We start from the raw sequence: 24,061 nt of genomic DNA, 5'->3' as shown, positions 1-24,061 counted from the left end.
CCAGACACCCACACGGCCCTCTCCTTCACCTGCTTCCATTCGGTGGTGGTACACGCCTGTATTCCCAGCAACTTGGGAGGCTGAGGTGGGAGGATCACTAGTCCCAGGCCAGCTTCAGCAACTTAGTGAGACCCTGTCTCAAAAAATAAAAAAGGCTGGTGATATGGTTCAATGGTAAAGTGCCCTGAGTCCCATCCCCAGTAAAAGGAAAAGAAAAAAAAAATAAATAAACAACACTGTCCACCCACAAGGCCCAACTCTTGCTGGCTTTAGCTTTATTTCTCTTTTAGCTCTCATCACCCATCTAAACATACTATATATTTTATATATTTATTGTTTTATTGTCTGTCTCCCTCACTAGAATGAAATTTCCAAGACAGGAAATTTGCTTTTTCACTCTTGAAGCTCCAGGATCTGAACAGTGCCTTGCACATAGTCCCTATTCCTTGTGTATTTCTTGTAATGAATGAATACAAGATTTGACAAGCAGAGAAGTTTTTTTTTTTTTTTTAATTTAAAAGTATTTTATTATCAATGGTGCAGACACTTTTACAAAGTGTTTAGTTACTTGTATTTACTTCTCTCTTGTCTGTTCATGTTCTTTGGTCATTGTTTTAGTTGACTTTTTTCACCACTGTGACCAAAAAACTTGACAAGGACCTTGAGGAGGAGGAAAAGTTTATTTGGTGCTCACAGGTTCTGAGGTCTCAATCCATAGACAGCCGTTCCCCTGCTCTGGGCCTGAGGTCAGGTGGAACATCATGGCAGAAGAGGAAAGCAGCTCAGGATATGACAATCAGGAAGCAGAGACCTCTGCTTACCAGGGACCAAATAAATACCCCAAAGGCACACTCTCAGTGACTTACCTCCTCCAGTCGAAACCTAACTGCCTACAATTGCCAATTGGTTAATCCATTCAAGTAGATTAATGCACTGATTAGGTTAAGGTCTCATAACCAGATCATTTTACCTCTAGACTTTCTTGCATTGTCTCACACATGAACTTTTGAAGGACTCTTCATATTGAAACCTTAATAGCCATGTTTAAAAATTAAGAGTCTAAATACTATACTGTCTCTGTGTTGATATTGCCTCTCCTTCAAATATCAGTACCTAGTATGAATTATACAGTAAGGAGATCTGTGTGCCATGTATTGTAACACATATATTTTGTCAATAGCCTTTAAATTATTTTTCAAATATATATATATATGTATATTTTTTAATGTGGTTAAATCTACCATGAGTTCTTTCTCTGAGGTAAATTTAGGTGGTTGTTGTTGATGTTTTGTTCTGTTTTTTTAATAGACATAATTTATTACAATTTTTTTAAAAAACATAAAATGCGACATTCTAAAGAACCCAAAATTTTCTATTGATACTAATTCCTACTAGTTTGCTATGCTACCATACACAAGAAATTAAAGAAACCATTAAATATTTAGGAGCATTTAACATTAGAAGTTTTAAACTCAAACTGTATGTAGAAGCCTTTCAAAAAGCTACAATCAGTATTTTTAAAAAAGTATTTTCTCTACAAAGAATCTTATCAACTATACAAAAGTCTGTAGTTTTTATACTGAAGCTAATGTTGAGCCGCACTTGAATTCACATTCTTAGCAAAACGGTGAGCACACACACACACTCCACAGGCATCATTACAGGACAGCCATTTATTCTTCATCCTCCTCCTCTTCCTCTTCATCTTCTGGTTCACTCTTCTTTGACCCTGTCGGCCTACCGGGACCTTCTTTCCTGCTTCACTTTTGCCCTTAGCACGGTATGCAGCAATATCCTCTTCATGTTTCTCCTGTAGCTTAGCTGCTTTCTGTTCATATGGCTGTTTATCTGTGCTGACTGCTCAGACCATATTTCACCCAGCTCGTTTGCACTATCCCCAATGGACAGGCCTGGGTGTTTACTTTTGATCTTTGGGCCATGTTCAGAGCAAAACAGGAAGAAGGCAGATGGTGGTCTCTTAGGAGAGTTGGGATCTTCTTTCCTTTCTTGTCACCTTTGGGAAGAACGCAATTTTTCATCTCCCTAACGTAGATTTTTGCCATATCTTCAAACTTCGACTTTTCCTTCGCAGACGTGGTTTTCCATCTCTCAGAGCACTTCTTGGAGAATTTGGCAAAGTTGACGGAAGAGTCCGGGTGTTTCTTCTTGTGCTCTTCCTGGCAGGTCTGCCCGAAGAAGGCGTACGAGGACATTCTGCCCCTTGGCTTGTTGGGGTCTCCTTTACCCATGGTGGCAGCGCCGACCACCTTGTGGTAGCTTTTCCTCAGAGTCCTGCAGAGGGGCCGGATCGCACAGAGAAGCTTCCTTCCATGGGCTCCCGCGTGAACTCTCGTTTAGTTTTTGATGCTGGGATTGAATCCAGGGGTGCTTCTACCTCTGAGGTACATCTCCAGCCCTTTCTTATTTTTCATTTTGAAACAGGGTCTCACTAATTACTGATTCTGGCCTCAGATTTGCAATCCTCCTGCCTTAGTTAGGGCCTCGCTAAATTACTGAGGCTGGCCTCTAATTTACAATCCTCCTGCCTTAGCTTCCCCTGTTGCTGGGATTACAAGTGTTTGCCCCTATTCCCAGTTGAGCTTAGTTTTAAAGTAGCAATTTTTAATAATTCAGTTCAACTTCCTAGGAAATCTTCCTGGTCTTATTTCCAGAGACCCCTCTGATGTTGATTCATATGAAACTCACTGATGGGGGGCAAGCAGAAATTAGATGTTTTCCTGTAAAGAGTGCCTGTTTATAGAGTTTTTATAGCAGTAATCACAAATGGATTTTGTCCTGGTGAAACTGTAATTGTTGGCAAACAGTCATGCGGGTTTAGGGGTTTTTTAATTTTAATTTTAATTTTTTTATGATGCTGATCAGGGTCCAATCCCACCAGATTTGATTTTTTTGGTTGATACTCTATCTCAGCAGCAAAATACTGTGCATTTTCTAATCTGACTTGCTTTCATCCCTAGACACCAATCATCAAATTAACCTCTCCTATTACAAAACTAACAGGTTTTATGACCTCTGGCAAAAAAAGATGAGGAAACTAAAGCAAAAAAAAAAAAAAAAGAATTTTTTTTTTGTATTGGTTCTTTTTAGATATACATGACAGTAGACTGTATTTTGACATATTATACATACATGGAGTACAATTTATTTTAATTAGGATCCCATTCTTGTGGTTGTACATGGTGTGGAGTTTCACTGGTTGTGTATTCATATATGAACATAGGAAAGTTATGTCAGATTCCTTCCACTGTCTTTCCTATTCCTATCCTTCTCCCTTCCCTTCATTCCCCTTTGTCTAATCCCATGAACTTCTATTCTTCCGCTCCCCACCCTCCCCTGTTGTGGGTTGGCATCCACATATTAGAGGGAACATTCAGTCTTTGGTTTTGGGGTCTGGCTTATTTCACAATCCCTTGTTTCATTTGTTTATTTACATGTGGTGCTGAGGATCAAACCTAGTGCCTCGCAAGCGCTCTCCCACTGAGCTACAGCCCCAGCCCATGGCTTATTTCACTTGGCATGATATTCTCCAGCTCCATCCATTTACCTGCATCCATTTACCTCCATCCATTTATAAATTCATTCTTTACAGCTGAGTAATAACCCATTTTACATACATGTAAGAGGATGAGAAAACATATTAAAGGTCATTAAGACCAGCACGATGTTGCTAGTAAACGCAAGAGATACCAGCAAAAACTGACCAATCAGAAAAGACACCATCAGGCAGTCTGACCAATCAGAACAGAAGCCAGCTGTAAATAACCTGCATTGCCCTCCACTTGGAGGTCCGCTCTCGCGCAGTGAGGCCAGGACTGTCAAGCGTCTGCCCTGGAGTTCAAGGCACTCTTGTCTTATCGCGAGACTTCACAGCAAGTGACATCTGATCGCGTATTGGAAGCCCTCCCACAAAGTAACCTCCTCCTGATCCTTTGAAGCCTTCACCTAAGCAATCTTTACCTAGCTCTGACTGTAGTAGTATTGTAAAAGGAGAGGGAAGAGGGAAGCTGTATGTAGGTTGGAAATAAGTAGTGTTAGAAGTGTTTGGGGTGAACTGCTTATGAGGCAAAAGGCAGGACTGTCTGTGTAATACTGCCAACATTCAGAATCTCCAAGATCTTGAGAAATCTTTGGAGAGAAGTAGATTTCCTGAAAATAGGATGTGGTTTCAAGATACCACCACCACCACCACCACCACCACCACCACCACCACCACCATCATCATCATCATCATCATCATTGTTTAATTAAAGATAGGGTATCTCTGAAAGAGTAAAACCTTTGTGAATGCTTAGCATGGACATATTGAAAACCCAGAGGGAGGTTTAAGAGCACCATCTTCTGAGTCAGGTGAACACTAGGTGTGGTTCAGATTCTTACGAGATAAGTGATCTAAATCACACCACTTTCCAGAAATCTCCTTAATCTTTAAAGTGAGTAGAATGGTAGTGTCCACTCCCCTGGGGTAGCTGTGAGGGTTAGAAGGAGTAGCGCTGGGTTCATTTACCGGCGCAGTGAATAGAACATTCCCTCAGTTAGTACTGGGCATCACTGCCGAATCTGTGATTCCTCACCGCCAACACCATGGAAAAACTCAGGTTAGGATTGTTTCAGATTTCCTCCTCATTCTCTAAGAGACAGAGAAATAGAGCAATGTTGCAACTGCTGAGTGGGAGAAAACTGCCAAGGGCAGGGTAATGGGTCCTTAGCTCCAAGATTCCCAAGGGGTTAACCAGGGAAGTTGCAAAACCACTGGGAGCTAGCTTAATTTGGCTTTAGGGAAGAAGAGAAGAGAAGCCCTTGGGGCAAGGGTTTGATTGTTCAGGTATCTGTTAAGAGACTCAGGAAGGAGTTTAACAGGTTTTGAGAAGCACATTTTTAGACTAAGAGGGCATCTCAGTCTCAAACTTTATCCCTTGATTTTTTTTTTTTTTTTAATCACCTCTAGGGCATTTAAGGTAGTCGGAGTAAAATGTTTTCTTGGTAATTTTTGGACGGCAGTGGTAAGATGAGGTGAGGTGAGGCCAGTTCAGGTGAGGCCAGCTCAGGAAGGTACTGTCATGCCCTGCTAGAGGGAACGTAAATAAATATAATCTCTTTGGACAGCAACTTGGCAATATGCTACATAATGCCTTAAAAATGGTCATCCATTTGGGTGCAAACTTTGAAATGATATCCTATGGAAATGATCAGAAATTTGGCTAAAGGGAAGTCATCAGTGTTGTTTATGTGAGTATCGAAAAGTACATAAGAATTATATTGTTATATTGTCAAGATTCCTATAAAGCCCAAGAAGTAAAATTAAGAATCAATAACTGGGATGGATTCAAACTAAAAAGTTTCTTCTCAGCAAAGAAAACAATAACATAAAGAGAGCCTACAGAATGGGAGAAAATCTTTACCACATGCACCTCAGATAAAGCATTAATCTTCAGAATATAAAAAGAACTCAAAAAACTTAACACCAAAAAAAAAAAAAAAAAAAAAAAAAAAAAAATAACCCAGTCAGTAAATGGGCTAAGGAACTGAACAGACACTTCACAGAAGAACTAAAATTGATCAACAAACATATGAAAAAATGTTCATCTCTTACAATTAGAGAAATGCAAATGAAAATTACTGTAAGATTTCACCTCCAATCAGAATGGCAATTATCAAGAATATAAGCAACAGGGCTGGGGATATAGCTCAGTTGGTAGAGTGCTTGCCTTGCATGCACAAGGCCTTGGGTTCAATCCCCAGAACCATGGGAAAAAAAAAATACAAGCAACAATAAATGTTGCAAGGATAAGTGTTGCGAGGATTTGAGGAAAAGGTACACTCATACACTGTTGGTGGGACTGCAGATTGGTGCAACTTTGGAAAGTAGTATGGAGATTCCTAAGAAAACCTGGAATGGACCCACCATTTGACCCAGCTCTCCCACTCCTCAGTTTATACCCAAAGGACTTAAAATCAGCATACTACAGTGACACAGCCACATCAATATTTATAGCAGCTCAATTCACAATAGCCAAGCTATAGAACGAACCTAGATGCCCTTCAACAGATGAATGGATAAAGAAAATGTGGTACATATACACAATGGAATATTACTCAGCCTTAAAAAAGAATAAAATTATGGCATTTGCAGGTAAATGGATGGAACTAAAGAATATTACACTAAGTGAAATAAGCCAATCCCAAAAAACCAAAGGCTGCATGTTTTCTCTGATAAGCGGATGCTGATCCATAGTGGTGGGTGGGTAGGGAAGAATGAAGGATTCGGATTATGCAGAGGAGTGAGGGGAGGGGTAGGGTGGTGGGGATGGGAAGGACAGTAGAATGAGACAGACATTATTACCCTATATACGTGGATGGAATTTTTCTAAATAAAAATAAATTAATTTTAAAAAAGAATCAAATTTGTTATATTGTGAATTGTGTGCCTCTCCAAATATGTGACAACAAATCCCATCAGGAGGTACAACTATAATACAATAATAAAAATGTGGGAAAAAAATAAATTTTAAAAGCACATAAAAGACTGTGAAGAAACTCATAAAAATTCAAGCAGTTGTTATATCTGGGTAGTGTGAATATGAAACATTACTTCATGTACTTTAAACACTTTCCTGAATTTCTCTAATATGTTATTCATAAGAAAATATGTTTAAAAATAAATGGATTTTTCAGGTAATGAAATAGTAATGGTGGGCATATATCATCATACACTGTCCAGACTCATAGTATATAAACTCTCAAGAGTGGACCCAGGTGTACACTATCGACTCGTGGTGATAATGGTTTATCAGCTGTGACAGATGTACCACTCTGAGGGAGGGGTGTGGACAACAGGGGAAGGTCTGTGTGGGCGACAGGGAGTCAGGGAATCTCTGTACCTTTCTCTCGCCTTCACTGTAAACTTATAACTTCCCGTAATAAAGTCATGAAGCGAACTCCATTCTCTCTCTCCACGCTCTTCTCCCTGCCTCCCTTCGCTACCCAAGCCCTGGTTATTCTGGTGGGAGAGGCGTAGGGTGCCCACTGTGGATTCTGCCCTTGATCCTCCTCTCTGCCTTTGTTGATTTTGCCATGGGCTGTGGACTGGGGCTGCTCGGTGTTCTTCAGTGTAGATGGAGCTCCGCAGGGGACACCTCTCACCCACACAGAGCCACCGAGCCCGTGTAATGAGACAAGGAAATGACAGGAATTGCTATAGTTGTGTGTTGTAGTAGTAATAAGCTGTATTGGGTATTTACCTGGACTTGTAAAACTAATATCACAAAAGGCGCCTGGTGACAAACTTGCTGTGTGGCAGGATGACACTCTGAACAATGCCGAGGTGAACCTTTATCTATGATTTGAGTGGTGGCTCCTAGTCTAGTCGTGTTCTGGTCTTTATCAATGAAGACTGCAGCATGACTGGGCTGAAAATCACTACTTAAACCCCGGGACTTTGGGAGCAAACTGTCAGCAGTACCGTGACCAGAGGTCTCCACGTCACTCTGTCTCTTGATTGCCACTATCACTGATGGCTGATCAACCGTTGTCACCGAGGCCAGACGACTAACCACCTCTCCTGCGACAATGACTGCCATCCAGCCTGCGCCTTATGGGACACCCGAGGCCAACCAAAGACATCCGAGGAGCTGAGAGAGGCTGCGGCTGAGAAGAATCCCCTCGGTCTTGTTGACTGACTTCTTGGCTAAGAGACGTTGCATTGAGTAAGTCCATGGGGACTGGACTCTAGGTGAACAAGGGAGTGAATCTTCAATGTATTTGTGACTTGCTATTATCAGGAATGTAGAGTGTGCATTGCATGAATAAAATCTACTTGTTGGAACCAAACTTGATTCCTCTCTTACTCACTGCTCGAGATAGCCTGTCAAAGCCAAACTGGGCAGGCTGCCTCCCCCGTGCCAACACTCCAGGCCAACTCAGCTACTTGGCTTGTTTCAGAGATACTGGAGTAATCCTGGAGAAGTGGAGGAAAGCAAATGGAGGGAGGGTTTCCTAATCAGTAATATGTTTTCTTTAGAAAGTTAGATGTCATACCTGGTATCTTCAACTGGATTTATCTTGGTTGATGAGAACTTGTCTAGTTTCAAAGACCAAGAAGACCAAGCAGTTGAGTTGACTTTTTCTCAGGAGAGGTTCATCCATCCATCCATCCAGGTGGTCGCAGATCCTCCTGGGTGTCAAGAACTGTTTTGAGCACTGGAAACACATCTAGGAATAAGCCTCTGCCTGGATGGAGTGTGTTGCATTCAACCAAGAATGAGTCAATATTCAATGCAAAGAAGAAAAAAACGGAGCAGGATAAGAAAGAAAATGAGGGGGTGAAGTGTGTGTGTGTGTGTGTGTGTGTGTTCCTTAGAACATTTGCAGGAGGCCTCTTAATAGAGAGATACGTGAACTGAGACCTGAAGGAAGTGGGGGCAGCAAGCCATGTGGCCATCTCAAGACTTTCTTTTTTGGAGGCAGGTATCAGGGATTGAACTCAGGGGCACTCTACCGCTGAGCCATATTCCCAGCCCTATTTTGTATTTTATTTAGAGACAGAGTCTCACCAAGTTGTTTAGCACCTCTCCATTACTGAGGCTGGCCTTGAACTTGAGATCCTCCTGCCTCAGCCTCCTAAGCCACTGGCATGTGCCACCATGCCAGGCCTCAAGGAAACACTTACTGTCTCTTTTTTTCCCTACTTTTGTTATTGATACATTATGATTATATGTAATAGTGGGATTCATTGTTACACGTTCATATATACACATGATACAACAATATGATTTGGTCAGTAGCATTCCCCAGTATTTCCCCTTTCTCTCCCCATTGTCCTCAAGGAAAACCTTTCTAAGCAGAAGGAACAGCAAGCATGAAGACCCCCAGGACAAGCCCAAGGAGGATGACTGAGGTGTAGGGAAGAGGCCCGTGTGGGTGGAGATGAGATTGGAGAGAACTTTTAAAGTGTTTTGCCTTTTACTCTGAATGAAATGGAAGATCACCAGAGTATCTCAGTGGACATGACACATCTAATTGCAGTGGTTCTCAACCATGGGTACACAGGGCATCTCTGGAGATGCTTTATAAATCTCTGGGTCCCCCGGTGACTCCAGTGCTGCTGCTGCTGTGGCTCCTGGGTTTGGGTGGGTACTGACACAGACCTCAAGCCTGGCTTCTGATCTTGTCCCTCCCTATCAGTATTAAAGGTGATTTTTGGTCTCTATCTTAATGTGTTTTGTGTAACTATAACGGAATGCTCGACACCAAGTAATTTACACAGTACTGAGATTTATTTCTTATAGTTCTGGAGACTGGGAAGACCAATGTCATTGCCCTGGAGAAGGCCTTTTGCCACATCATCCCATAGCAGAAGGCAGAGGGCAGAAGCATGAGAGAGGGAACCTGGAAGAAAGGGCTGAGCTCACCTTTACCCCAGCCCACTCCTGAGTTAAGTAGCCTCACCCTGATAGCAGCATGAACTCATTCATGGTGGCAAGTGCTCATGGCTCTTACCCTCTGATTAGGCCTCACTTCCCAACACTGTGAACTTTGGGGGACCTCATCAAACCACAGCACCTTCTCTATTGACTCTGCTCTTTCTCAGTTTCCTGAGAACCTGGACGAAGAAAAGGGAACCTATTTATTGGGGAAAACCCTTGGAGTCCCACCGTGCATGTGCGTGCATATGCGTGTGTGTGTGTGTGTGTGTGTTCCCTCAGGTCACATTCAGCTACCCAGCTACCCAAAGAGAAGTGCCACCTTGGTGGTGAATTACCAGGGTGAAATGGGAGAGGATAGGACTAACAGATTGTAGGTCCCGGTGGGGTCAAAGAGTGTTGGTCAGAACATCAAGTTGAAGCTGGTCCTGGCAGTGCATGCTACTGGAGAGGCTAAGGCCAAAGGATGGCAAGTTCCAGGCCAGGCTTAAACTCAGCAAGACCCTGACTCTAGATTAATTAATTAGAACACTGAGTTGCAAACTTTAAAGGTATGCAATTTCTATTTGAAAATTATATCCCAAGGAAGCTGGGGGAAAGAGAATTGTTGGAGTCAGGGTCAAGAAAGAGAAAGAAAGGAAGAAGGGGAGAGAGAGAGAGAGAGAGAGAGAGAGAGAGAGAGAGAGAGAGAGAGAGAGAGAGAGAGAGAGAGAGAGGGCGAGAGAGAAGAAGAAGAAGAAGGAGGAGGAGGAAGAAGAAGAACAACAACAAGAACAACAAGAAGAAAAGAAAGAAAAGGAAAAAAAAGGAAAGGAAAGAAAAGAAAAGAAACGAAAGAAAGAAGAGAAGGGGATGATAGTTGAGATGCTTTGAACTAAGACTGCAGCTGAGCACCATGGCACACACCTGTAACCCCAGTGACTCAGCTTGGGCAGGAGGATCTCAAGTTTGAGGCCAGCCTCAGCAAGTTAGCAAAACCCTGTCTCAAGATAAAAAGTCCTACCCACTCCCGTTTTAGCCCTTATCCTCATTTCCTCCTGGCCTCAGATCCAGGGCAGCGATGGTGTCCTGTACTCATCTGCAGCTTCCTCCCCCTCATCCCCTTCCTGGTGACGTGAGCCCAGTGGCAGAGAGCTTGCCTAGCACGTACGTGGCTCCAGGGTCAGTCGTCAGTGATGCAAAATGAAAACGAAAACTACGATTGCAAAAGGTTGTTAGCAATGTCAAGGTCTCAGTATGATCACAGCAGTAGCCAAGGGAGGCACCCTACCATGCCGGGCCCCCAAAAGAATCCACAGAACTCCAAACCTGAACCTGTGGGACACTGAATAAGCTAAGGGACCATCAGTAGAAAATAATAAAGCAGCCAAACGGGTGACTCTGACACTGTCCTGATGCCAGACTTTCCAGTTCTTTTTCTGGGATGAGTAGTTCTAGAAGTTTAGTGTTTGAAGACATTGTTCCCTTTTGCAGATGAGAGGACTGGCTTTGGTGTCAGGGAGTAGACACAAGAACAGGAGGAGAGAGGTGGCGAAGTAATCCAATCTTTTTTTGTTTATTTTTCAGTTGTAGGTGGATACGATGCTTTACTTATTTTTACATGGTGCTGAGGATCGAACCCAGTGCCTCATACATGCTAGGCAAGCGCTCTACCACTAAGCCACAACCCCAGCCCCGAGTAACCCAGTCTTTCAGCACAAAGCAAATATAACACATGGGTCAAGTTACTGCTCTACCCTCACACCACTGTGTGGGTTTTTCGTTGTTGTTGTTGTTGTTTGTTTGTTTTGTATGCCTAACATTTGTACATATTTATGGGACACAGTGTGTTGATTCAGTACATGTATACAATGTGTAATGATCAACTCAGAGTAACTAGAATTTCCATCTCCTCACACATCGTTTCTGTGTTGGGAACCTTCTGACTCTTCCAGATACTTGAAATACGTCACACATGTTGCAGTCCATAGGAACCCTATTGTGCTGTACAACATAGATCGATTCCCCTTATCTAACCATACTTAGGGGCCCCTTATCTAGCTCTCTCTGTCCCCTGCTGCCAGTGTCTAGTGACCACTGTTCCACTCTTATCTTTCGAGGTGGATTTCTCAGTTTCCACAAGTGAGTGTGCACTTTGGGCATCCCACGGGCTCTGACCCGAAAGGGCTGCCTCTTGAGACCAGCCCTGCCTGTGTTCTCTGGCAAGTTCCTCTCCCTGGCAGGCTGTGTGTTCTAGTAGCAAATCCTCTTTGAAGAGTTCTCTTAAGACTTTAATTCCTGCTTTGTCCACTCTTTTCGGCCCAGAGGAGGAAACTTGTTTTTATTGCACTGGCTACTTCGGAAGCCCTTCAAGGCCTCTCTTACTGCTTTTAGTAGTTAATCACCTTCTCCCGGGGAACACAGCTTTCTGTTAAGCCTTTCCTCTTCAAATAACTGCTGGGGTTTCTTTTCTCCTTACTGGAGACATATCTTGGGTTTCTCCAGTGAACTTCACTGTGGTTCATGATGAGTGACTCAAAGTATTTAAAGTACCCTCCCACATCTTGCCCCCTTAAGGACCATTTTCAGCTCAGTTTCTCAAAGCGCCTGTGACAGGAAAGAATGAGGAGAATAGGTAAAAACAGGAAGTCAGTCGGACCTGCATAATATGGATCTAGGGAAGTGGGGGAAAGATGGAGTCCTAAAGAAAGAGCATCATGGGCTAAGGGTGGGATAGAATGGGATTTGAGACACTTGTTGGGGCCTGTGAATTGTACTTCTGTTGACGTTCTTGGAGAGAGGTGAGTAAAGACTGACTTTTGGTTCTCTTTGGTTGCCGGTCACTCATCTGAGCCTGAGACGTGGCCACAGAGGCACCTGGCTTTTTTACTAGGCTTTTCCTGATTTCTTATGTTAGAAAAATTTCTCATTTGTTCACACTTTTATTTTCTGATGTCTGAGCACAGATATTATTAGGACTGTCATCACTTGAAAAGCCATCTAGTAGATTCTAGGCAATGTTGAAAAGTCCTTATGTATCTGTTTTCAGTGATTTAAAGAGGCATTTGTTTCCAACAAGGGCCCTCTCCTTTGGCTCTGGAAAACTCTCTTCTTTTCACTAAGCTAATTAAACACACACATGTGCACACACACACACACACACACACACACACGCACCAAGAGCACCAGCTTTCATCTTTGTGTCCATATATGTGTTGGCCCTCCTTCTCTGTGGGTTCCACATCTGTGGATTCAACCAACTGTGGATGAAAAACAAATTTTTTTTAGAAATTGCATCTATCCTAAACAGGAACAGACTTTTTTTTCCTTGTCATTATGCCCTAACAACTACTTACATAGCATTTTCCTTATATTAGGGACTATTCACAATATAGAGATGATTTTAAGTACATGAGAGAATGCGTGTGGGTTATATGCAAATACTATGCCATTTTCTATAAGGGTCTTGAACATCCTCAGGTTTTGGCGTCCTGGTACAATCCCCTATGGATATCAAAGCAGACTATATATTCTCCAAAAGAAACACAAGAAAGACAAAGTAGGAATTAATAGAAATTATTACCTATAAGGGGGAGAAGGGATGAAAAGAAGGGACATGGATGAAGAGTGTATTATACGAATTAAATTTAAAAGAGCATCAGATTGAGAGTCAAACAGATGTGGGTTATAAAAAGAGAGAACACCTGCTGAAAACATTTACCCTGGTCACTGGTAAGTAGTTAACGATAGCTGTGGTTAGTATTGCTGTGGCTCAGCTTGCAAGAACTATGACTATATGAACCGTTTTTTCCCCCTGTGGTGCTAGGGATTGAACTTGGGGCCTCAAACATGCTAGGCCAGCGCTCCACCACTGAGCTACATCCCCAGCCCCTTCTAAGATTCTTAAGCTTTACAACCACTCCTTTGTATTTTTGTTTGCCTATTTGTTTTTTTCTGTAATCCTTAAGAAGAGAATCCTTAAGGGAGTAAAGACGTATGTCTGTCTTTGGAGGCAGCTGGAATGGGATCCTACTCTGCAGCTATTTAGGGGTAATAAAGGAGCAAAAAGAACTCCAGAAGACAGAGTGGGTGTTAGAGAGAAAATGGAAATAAAAGGAGTCCCTGAGGCTTCTTGCAACGAGAGAAAGGGCAGCCTAGAGCTGTGTGCACATCTCAGGGTTGCCTTCCTGGTTCCAATCAGGAAACAGCTCATACCTCGTTTAGCCCTCAATGCTTCATTGTTAAGGAACTGAGGAAGTCCTTATGGAGATTTGATAATCCAGGCCAGACCTTTAGCATTTAACACCCCTTTTCAAAAGGAGCCAAAGCTCCTTTTCTTCCTTATCTTTCCCCAGTTGAACCCAACTGCTTCTAAGCATTCTGCAACTTGGGTTCCCTGGACTGGTGTCTAAACCTCCGACTTGAACATGGGTCTGTCCCTAGTGGAGAACAGCAGCAGCAGGACTCTTGCTCTTATTACCTGTCTGGCCAAATCTCTCTCCCAGGGACACACAGCAGTGTTAGCAAGTATGACAGGTGGCTTTTCCAGTGCGTTTCCCAGCACGTCTTCCATCGTGAACCTTTTTACCTTACACTTTCTGCCTTTGCAAGGTTTACAATCCACGTGAGTGAATGCCTTCTAAAAGGCCTTGGCTTCTCCTATTGCAGGTGAAGATCAGAGCCCCTATCAGGGAGGAAGCTGTGGTTGGATGCCGGTCATTGAAACCAAAAAAAAAAGAAAAAAAAAAAGATTTTATTGAAAAGCTGCTCACAGAATCAGTACGAAGGCATGAGAAGCAGGCTCAGAAATCACGGAAGGGACGTGAGGGGCACAGTGCATCCAGGATGCCACCACCATTGCCAAGCCTGGTCACCATCCTTGACCATTGATCTTAATGTTAGACCCCCACTACCCTGGATCCAGTATCACGGTTTCTGTGACACTGCATGGTTCAGAGTCCTGGATGGTGATGTCCTAGAATTTTGTGGTTTCATTGACAGTCAGTAACGAGAAGGCTTTCTGCCCTTTAGCTTTTGTGCTGTGCACGTGTCCGCTGACCGGCAGAAAATCCATGTAGTAACACTGGGTTCACAAGCCACAAGGGACTCCAGAGATCCTGATGCTGGAAGAATGCTGTGACTCACGGCGGGGATTCCTCAAAATTAGGAAGGATTTAGATCCTGAATAGCAGAAGAAGGGGGGCGGGAAATGTCCGTTGTCATGACAACATGACAGTGTTGACAATCGCAGTGAGTTTTTTCAGCCAGAACTTTTGGCTGGGCCCTCCTCCCCCTTCTCTCCCATTGGGGTCTGGCCTGCCCAGGTCCCGTCATGCTTCAGTACCTAAGCAGGTGCATGCGCTCCCTTTCAGTGCCTGGAGTCCTGCCATTTATTGCTCAACTCCAACCTTTTGTTGTTTTAACGTCTGGACTCCTTCCCTGGGCTTTTCCTGGCGACAGTTGGTGGAGTCAAGTTTCCTTCCACGAAGCTGCATGTTGCCAGCTAAGCCAACCAGAGATCTTCAGACTTAGCTAGAAATCACTTTTTATTTCTCTTCCTTCTTGGTTCTTCCTCTGCGGGTCTTCTCTCTATTCTCTGGGTATGAAAAGAATGTTAAACAGAAGTTTGGAGACCTATGTATCAGCCATGAACTTGGGCAAATAATCTGCCTTCCTCTGCCTTGGTGTCCTTACCTGGAAACAGGGAGGTGGGGTCAGTAAAGACTTTTTGAGCTGCTGAATCACAGGGATCAGGATTCTAATTCAGCTGTTCTTCCCCCCACCCCCACCCCCCAACCTCTGCTTCTTCAACCCCCTAATTTTGATCTGCATTATTTCTATTCTTTTTGCTTATTTTAATTTGAGTTAGAGAGTGGTTTATAATAAGAATGGAAATTTTCCATTGTTTGTCCGACCCTGAGCCCTCCCACTCAGTATTGCCCTAAATCACTGAGCCCTTGGATTACGACTTTTCTGGGCTCACCAAAGAACAGTAGAGGGACTGGGTTCTCAAGGTTTGGTCCTTACCCCACAGCACTGGGAGTCAAACATCCTAGGCATTTTCTTGGTAAAAACAGAGATGATCCTGGTTACACAATGTTCCTTCCTGACAGTATAGGCTTCAACCCTAGAACTGTATCTCTGCTCCTCGGTTTTACCCAGAAGGAGGAAAAAATTTAAACAAAGCAACTTTTGTTTAATTTCTATACCAGAAGATCCTCTTGTGGGTTTTCTACCTGCCTTCCCTGAATAGCTCAGTTTTGTTGGGGTTTTCATTTTTTAAATGGTGGCCTTGAGACAGAAACATTTACTCACAGCTTGCTATGTAGCAGGGTCTATGCCAGGTGTGGGATATATGTTATCTGCATAGCTTTCTCTCTTTTTTTTAATATTTAAAAAAAGTTGTTGGTTGTTTTTTTTTTTTTTTTTTTTTTTAGTTGTTGCTGGACCTTTATTTTTATTTAATTATTTTGCGGTGCAGGGGATTGAACCCAGGGCCTCGGGCTTGCAAGGCAAGCACTCTACCAACTGAGCTATCTCCCCAGCCCTATTTTTATTTATCTGCAGTGCTGAGGATCGAACCCAGTGCCTCACACATGCCAGGCAAGTGCTCCACCACTGAGCCACAACCCAGCCCCCACAGAGCTCTCTTAATAAACGGAGAGGGAGGTGCTCGTGCCCTTTTTCCCCAGAGGAGGAAACTGAGGCCTGGAGAGCCTGACCCTCCTCTTGGGAGCTTGTCTAGCAGACTCCATAGAGTCAGCAAGTAGACCCTCGGGGTCCCCTCATTTCCTCAACGTCTCCATCACCAGAGGTAGAGGAATCTCTGTTGTCTTTTGGATTTTCTTTTTTCCAGATGTCTCCAAGTCTCTTAAAGTCTCAGCTTCAGTAGCCTTGCTGAGAAGGAGTTAGCGGACACTGAGGAACCCAGGACTTCTTGACCCCATCATTTTCTGGCTCTTGTGGAGGTGGTGATGGTGGGTATGGCCATGGGGTACATAGGTTCATGAGCCTCTTTGACCGTAGGCATGCACTGGATTCTAGAAAAGAGTGCTCTGTCATCGTCTCTGGCCTCCTTAGGATAAGAGATAGATGTGAGCTCTAGAAGAAATTTTCAGGGTTCTCTGACTTCATTCGTTCATCTTTGGCACAATTATCCTTCCTTCCTTCCTTCCTCTGATTTCTCAGTATGGTTATGCCTTCAGACTCCCTCATGGTGCTAAAAAAAAATTTACATTTTGATTTAAACCAAATATTCCTTTTTGGGGGACTGGGGTTATAGGTCAGTGATAGAGCACTTGCCTAGCATGTGTGAGGCACTAGGTTCGATCCTCAGCATCACATATAAATAAATAAATAAAATAAAGGTATCGTGTCCATCTACAACTAAAAGAAATTTTTTTTAAATTTCCTTTTTTGACCCTATCAGGTACCTTCTTAGGAGGAAGTGAGAGGAGCCAGAAGATGTAAGAGACCCTGAGCGGAACTCAGAGGGGACCAATTCATGTGACTGAAGCTGGACTGGGCTGCAGTTATAGTTCTCCTCTTTTTCTAGCAAATAACAACAAATAAAAGGACAACACAAAGAAATGTTTTCCTTGCACATATGGGCTGTAGAGAGAGGGTGTTTAAGTCGGTCACCCTGTATTTCAGTAAATCAGCCTTTTTTCCTTCATGCCCACGCTTTCAGTACTTTTAACTTCTCTTCTTTTTTCCATTCTTGGTTCCAGCTGCTAAATTCTAGATAGGTCCTGAATTTTTATGATTATCTGAAATTCTAAAGTATGTTCTTTTCTTTCCTTTCCTTCTCATCAACATCAGCAAAACAAAAGAGGAAGGAAAGGGCACTGTTTTGGGACTGAATTTGTGTCCCCCAAATTTATATTGTTGAAGCCCTAACCCCCAGAAAGTAACAATGGAGATAGGAACTGTGAAAAGGTGATTCAATTAAAATGGTGCTGGGGGACCCTAATCCGATCTGATTGGCATCCTTATAAACAGAGACAGGGGTACCAGGGATGCATGGGCAGTGAGGAAAGACCATGTGAACACACATCAAAAAGGCAGCCACCTGCTGGGTGCAGTGGAGCATGCGTGTTATCTCAACAACTTGGGAGGCTGGGGCAGGAGGATCGTAAGTGCAAGGCCAGCCTCAGCAAATAAGTGAGGACCTAAGCAACTTAGGGAGACCCTGTCTCAAAAAATAAAAAATAAAAATAAAAACGGGTGGGAATGTAGCTCAATGGTTAAGCACCCTTGGGTTCAATCCCTGGTACCAAATAAATAAAAAAGGCATTCATCTGTAAGTCAACAGGAGAGACCTCCGAAGAATCCAAATGTGCCTAAACCTTGATCTCAGACTTTTAGTTCCAGGACAGTGAGAAAACAAAGTTCTGCTGTTTATGGAATTTTTTTCCTTAACAAACCATGCACTCAGGTGTCTTAGTTTTTACTCACATGACAGAGCTGTGCAAGTATGTCCCTGTGGTTAGAGAATCACACCTGGAGCTTGTCAGGGGCTTGCTTTTCATAGTGGTTGGTGTTCTCTGAGGTGAGTGCTCCTGTTCTGAAGACTTAGTTGGCCATACTGTCATCATTTCACATCAAATGTGGCCATCGAATAAGGGATTGGTGAGCAGGCAGTAATGCACAAGGGGACACGACCTCGTAGGTCCCTTGCGGTGCTCACCCTTCAAAGCCCAGGCAACAGAAAGAGTTACCGAGGCGTATGAAAATGATGTATTCTGGCTGGGTACAGTGGTGCACACCTATAATCCCAGCGGCTCTGGAGGCCGAGGCAGGAGGATCGCAAGTTCAAAGCCAGCCTCAGCACTTAGTGAGGCCCTAAGTAACTCAGCGAGATCCTGTCTGTGAACAAAAAAAACAACAAAAAGGGCTGGGGATGTGGCTCAGTGGTTGAGTGCCCCTGGATTCAATCCCTGATTCAAAAAAAAAGGGGGGCATATTCTTGGGGTTAGGGTTTGGGGTTCTTGTCCACTCAAAATCCCTTCTGTGACAGATGCTTCTTTCACACTGAGGGGAGACATGGAATTAGTGACACAAATTGAGATACACTGTAAAAACTGAAATGTGGTCTTGACAGTTAATCACAGTACAAGCTGTGCAGGGAAAGACCTAAGGAAGTTTGTCATTTGGTGGAGACCTTCCAGCTGGGAAGATGACAGAAACCCTGGGACTTGTCATCCAAAGGCCTGAGGTCTTGTGAATATTCTTAATGAGCCCTGCTCTCTACCAGCTCCCTGACTGAGATCTGAAAATTACTAACAGGGACTAGGGGAGGTCTAGGTCTCCAGCAATACACAAGTCAGAGAAAACTTGCCCTTCACATGATTCTGGATTTTTCCATTCTTTAAAAAAAAAAAAATACATTTAAAAAAATATGTAGATGGGATTGACCCCCGATACTCTGGGAATTAGCCAGCCTGGAATGTTTAAAAGCATCTGGCTCAGACCCAGGTCTGAGGAAAGGAAGATTGTCCCTCTGCTTTGTGTTTGAAGTACTTACTCCTTATCCCCCTGGGTACCTGAATCCAGGACATTAGGACACATGGGAATGTCAGGCAGGCCAAGAGCATTAGCGGGTTCCCACCTGCCTCACCTCCTCCAACCAGGAGCCAGGCTCTGTCGTCAGCCGCCTGCTTTGCCTCACTTGATGATGATCACTCGCTCACAGGGCCTGCCCTGGAGGAGAAAGCTTCCGCCTCACCCATCCAAAGCCCAGAAGAAAATTTACTTCTGAAAGTGAGGGTCTCTCATCCTGCCACATCATTTGGGAGTAGAATCCCAGGAAATGGCCGGGCGTGGTGTCGCACATCTATAATCCTAGCAGCTCTGGAGGTGGAGGCAGAAGGATTGCAAGTTCAAAGCCGGCCTCAGCAATTTAGTGAGGCCATATGCAAACTAGTGAGACCCTGTCTCTAAATAAAAATGGGCTGGGGATGTGGCTCAGTGGTTAAGCACCACTGGGTTCAATCCCTGATACCAAAAAAAAAAAAGAATCTCAGGAAATGGTGCTGGGCCTTTAAGCCACAGTTGGCACATCTGCCTTGACCTTACTCCAAATCACCTATTTCCCTGCCTCGGTAGTTTTTAGCACACACAGCTCTTGCCATCCCGTACCCTGTCCTTTTTCTAATCCTGTGTTTAGAGAAACACCCCAATTAGTGCCATGGCCCACCACCTTGAACAGAGTTCAAGAGGAAAAAGTGAAGACGTCTTCTCACTGTTGAAAGTTTGCTGCCTGACCTTTGCAAAGACATGTGGCCTTGTCGCTTACGTAGATAGGCAGGGCCAGAGCAGAGGTAAAGGAGCTTGTCTGATGAAGAATAACAGAATGCTGGAACCAGAAGATGCCTTTGAGATCATCTGGCCCAAAGTACACAAATGAAGCAACTAAGACCCAGAAAGGTGAAGTAACCTACCCAAGATCACACAGGCAAGTAGTAATTGATGCAGGCGCTCCAACTTATTAAACACCTACAACCTTACCTACTACCGAGCAAAGGTTCTGCCTGCACCATGTCTCCCCACAACAACCTTACAGGGTAGGAATGCTCCTCCCCGATTTATAGACAGGAAACAGAAGAAAGGAGAAGCTGGATGACTTGCCCAGGGATCCTGAAGCTGCACCTCAGTCAGGTTTCCAAAATGCTTAGCTACCACTCTTGGAAGCAAGTCACTGTGTGGAGGATTTGTAGGATGCTGGGTTTTCCATATCCTAAATGTGATTGACAGGTTGCAACTACTGTTTCATAAGTGACCGGTACCAGGTGTGTGTGGGGGGAACACCTGGCCTCCCCAGGCAAAAGGATTATAGCTCTCAGCTCATCTTTCCTCTCCAAAGAGACTGAAAGGTTGACAAACGAGTTGAAGCTAGATCAAGTGCCAGCCACTGTGCATCCACTTCCTGCTCCACTGTATCCCTGGCACTGTGTCGAGGACAGAGAAGTGAAGAGGATGTTAGTTTTCTCACGGCCTGGGCTGAAGTCAAAGGCTGCAGACAGCCTGGGAGGTGGGGCAGAGCTGGGTTTGTGTCCCAGCCCCTTCCCTCCCCTCCTGCTTGGTGTCCTGTCCTTCCCTGCATCCCCTATCTGCCCCCACAAGGCCCAACTCCACACCAGAAACTTTGCCCCATGCTCCCTCCCCTCTGTCCCACAAACATGCATTCTCTGGGGCTCTGCTCTCTGTCCTCCAGGTTGACTGATAAGTGGATCCATGTCATGTGCTCAGAGGAAACCCTGGCTCCATTAGGTAACCCATTTGAAATTTAAAGAATAGAATTGTCATTTCGAATTAGTCTGTTGGGGACACATATGGGGAGCCAGGAAGGCCTTAGAAGAGGACACACAATCAAACTAGTTGTTTCCCCAATTTCTAAGGTTGTGGGGAGCCTGGGACTCTGCTTCCCTCCCCCAGCTCCAGGGGTGAGGTCCTGGATCCGCCCATGCAAAGTGCGTAATAAGTGAAATGCATTTGCATCTGTTCCATCACACGAAGGCCATGCCTGATGGGGCAGCTGGCAACTCCCCACGTCTTGTACACTCTCATGTACAAAGAAAAACTGAAGTTATGCTTGAAGCTATGGCAAAACAATAATAAACTAGATCTCCGAGCATCAATTATGTAGCTGACTTTATGCACTGATCACTAATCTTCATGAAAATGTGGAGACGCAAATATTAACATCCTGTTTTACTGATGAAGAAACTGAGATTCAGTGACTGACCCGAATTCTCACATAAACTAAGTCTGAGAGAGTCTGCCTGACCTCTCACCCAGCCTTTGTGCTGGGCCACAGTCCCTCACACCCAGGGCCTCTTGCATGCTAGGCAACCACTCTCCCACTGAGCCCTCTGTGTTTTATTTTGAGACAGGTCTCATACATCTCCCAGCCGGCCTCCCTCTTGCAATCCTCCTGCCTCAGCCTCTCTGGGATTAGAGGTGTGCGTCGCTGTGATTAGGTGTGTGTCTCTGGGATTAGAGGTGTGTGTCGCTGCTCCTGGAGGGAAAAACTACTTTGTCGAATGTCAGGCAGCAGCCTAGTAGGTAAAACAGGACAGAGCGAGATGGCCACGGTGTTGTTCTAACTCTCTCAGCTTCTTGGGAGACCTTTTTTCCCTGGGTCCAGGTATGACTGCAGGCCCCCACACAGCTAGGCCAGGGCTCTACCGCCCAGCTACACCCCCAGCACACATTGCGGCAATGAATCATTGAAGCACATGGTTTCCCCTACCCAAGGTCACACAGGCAAGTAGTAATCGATGCAGGCACTCCAACTTATTAAACACCTATGACCTTACCTACTACCGAGCAAAGGTTCTGTGGCTTTTCACAGACCCGCATGGTCACCTCTTCCAAAGGCCCACTGGGCGCTGGTGTCCCCAGAGTTCCATTCTTGTTCTTCCTCCTTGGTCACTCTGCATACTTCTCTCTGACCTTCCTCATTCCATGTCCTTAGCCACCAGATGCATGTCTATCAAGTGCTGGTTTCTGAAAGAGTGCTGATAAATATCACCATTTTTCCCATTCCACATTTTTAGTAAACTGAGGAATGAAATAAGGAGTGAAAATGGATACTGAAGACATACAAAAACCAGAAGTATTTCTATGCCCTAGCAATGTGAAATCGAAAGCTGAAATTAAAGGATTCCATTTACAACAGCATCAGAAAAGATAAAAGTATTTCATCAGATAAATTTGACTAAGACTTGCAAGACTTAAACACTGAGAATGCAAAAACATTGCTGAAGCCAGACACAGGGGCACCCCCCACTCCCCACCCCACCGTGTAATTCCAGGATTCACGAGGCTGAGGCAGGAAGATCTCAAGTGTGAGGCCAGCCTCAGCAACTTAAAATAAAATAAAAAGGGCTGGGGGTGTAACTCAGGGGTAGAGTGCTTGCCTAGCACGTAGGAGGCCTTGGGTTTGGTCCCCAGCATCTCAAACAACAATAACATTGATGAAATAAATTGAAGACCTAAAAAGAAAGATATTCTGTACTTATGGAGCGTTAGACTTAATTTTGTTAAGATCAATAACCCCCAAAGTGATCTGCAGATTCAATGTAGTACTTAAGAAATGGAAAAGCAGATGATTCTAAAATTTATACAAAACTGCAAGGGACTTCGAGTAGCCAAGCCAATTTTGAATAAATAAATAAAAGCAAAAAACCCACCAAAGCTGGAGGACGCGCTTCACCATTTCCAAACTTGATAGTTGTGATTACTGAGGGCACAAAGGCATAAAGGCATAAAGGTATAAAGGTAGACGTACAGATCAGTGAAGGGTGTCTGCGGGTCTGGAAGCAAACCCATACGTCTGTGGTCAATTGGTTCATGACAAGGTGCCAAGACTGTTCAACAGGGAGAGAATCATCTTCCACAGACTGTGTAGGGACAACGAAATGTTTGAAAGAATAAAATCGGACCCGTCATGCATTGAATATGGTTTGTCCCCTCTGAATCTCAGGCGGGACCTTAATCCTCATTTGTGAGGTATTAAGGGGGCGGGGCCTTCAGGAGGTGATCAGAGGATCGAGTTAGGGTCTTGCGGCCAGCAGTGAAGCCAGGGGGCTTTAGAAAAAGGAACCAGACCTGAAGACAGGCATTGGAGTTTCCTGTCTCTTATCTCGAGATACTCTGTGATGCTAGATACTGCCAGCAACAAGGCCATCACCATTGGCCACCCCCTTGACCTTGGACCAGAACTGTGAGCCCTAATAAACCTCTTTTCTTTATAACTTACCTGATCTGTGGTGTTGTGTTATTAACAACAGAAAAAAACTGAGACAGACTCTTATCACAGAACCTGTGCAAAAAATTATTCAAAATAGAGGCTGGGAATGTAGCTCAGAGGTGGAGCACTAGCCTAGCATGTGCAAGACCTTGGGCTCAATTACTAGCACAGTGTAGGGGGTGGGAGCAGAAAGGTAAAAACAGATAAAAGATCTAAATGTAAATGCTAAATTGTAAAAGTCTTAGAGTAAAACAAAGGAGCTGGGGAGGTGGGGCACACTTGTAATCCTGGCGGCTAGGGAGGTTGAGGCAGGAGGATAACCAGTTCAAAATCAGCCTCAGCAATTTAGGGAGGCCCTGAGCAACTCAGCAAGATCCTGTCTCTAAATAAAATATTAAAAGAGCTGGCAATGTGGCTCAGTGGGTAAGTGCTCCCCAGTTCCAAAAAGTAAATAAAAAATAAAACAAGAGAGCAAGGAGTGGTGACGCATACCCATAATTCCAGTGATTCGGGAGGTTCGGGCAGGAGGATTCCAAGTTTGAGGCCAGATTGAGCACCATAGCAAATAATAAAATAAAGGTCTGGATAGGCAGTTTAAGGACTGGGGATGTAAAGCACTCCTGGGTTCAATCTCCAGCACCCTCCCCCAAGAAAAGCAGAAAACATAGGAGAAAATCTTTATGACCTTGAAATTGACAATAGATTCTCAGATATGACGCCAAAATCACAGGAACAAAAGAAAAAACAAAAATTGGATTTCCTCGAAATTAAAAACTTTTGAACATCATGTCAAAGGACACCATCAAAAATATAAAAACAGGGTTGGAGGTGCAGCTCAGTAGCGGAATACCTGCTTTGCATGTGTGAACCCCTGAGTTCTATCCCC

General features: G+C 44.1%; 1 long non-coding RNA gene and 1 pseudogene across 2 annotated transcripts in view; both read right to left on the bottom strand.

Annotated features, from left to right (window-relative positions):
- Positions 1 to 24,061, bottom strand: part of LOC306669065 — a 512,353-nt gene that overhangs the window by 314,083 nt on the left and 174,209 nt on the right. The window lies entirely within an intron of this gene.
- LOC306670080 (high mobility group protein B2-like) lies at positions 1,557 to 3,313 on the bottom strand (annotated as a pseudogene). Its single transcript has one exon. The product of its transcript is annotated as a high mobility group protein B2-like (transcript).

The sequence above is a fragment of the Sciurus vulgaris genome, assembly GCF_902686455.1.
Source record: "Sciurus vulgaris genome assembly, chromosome: 9".
Classification (NCBI taxonomy): Eukaryota; Metazoa; Chordata; class Mammalia; order Rodentia; family Sciuridae; genus Sciurus; species Sciurus vulgaris.
Note: the sequence above shows the minus strand (reverse complement) of the source record. Positions and strands in the feature narration are given on the sequence as shown.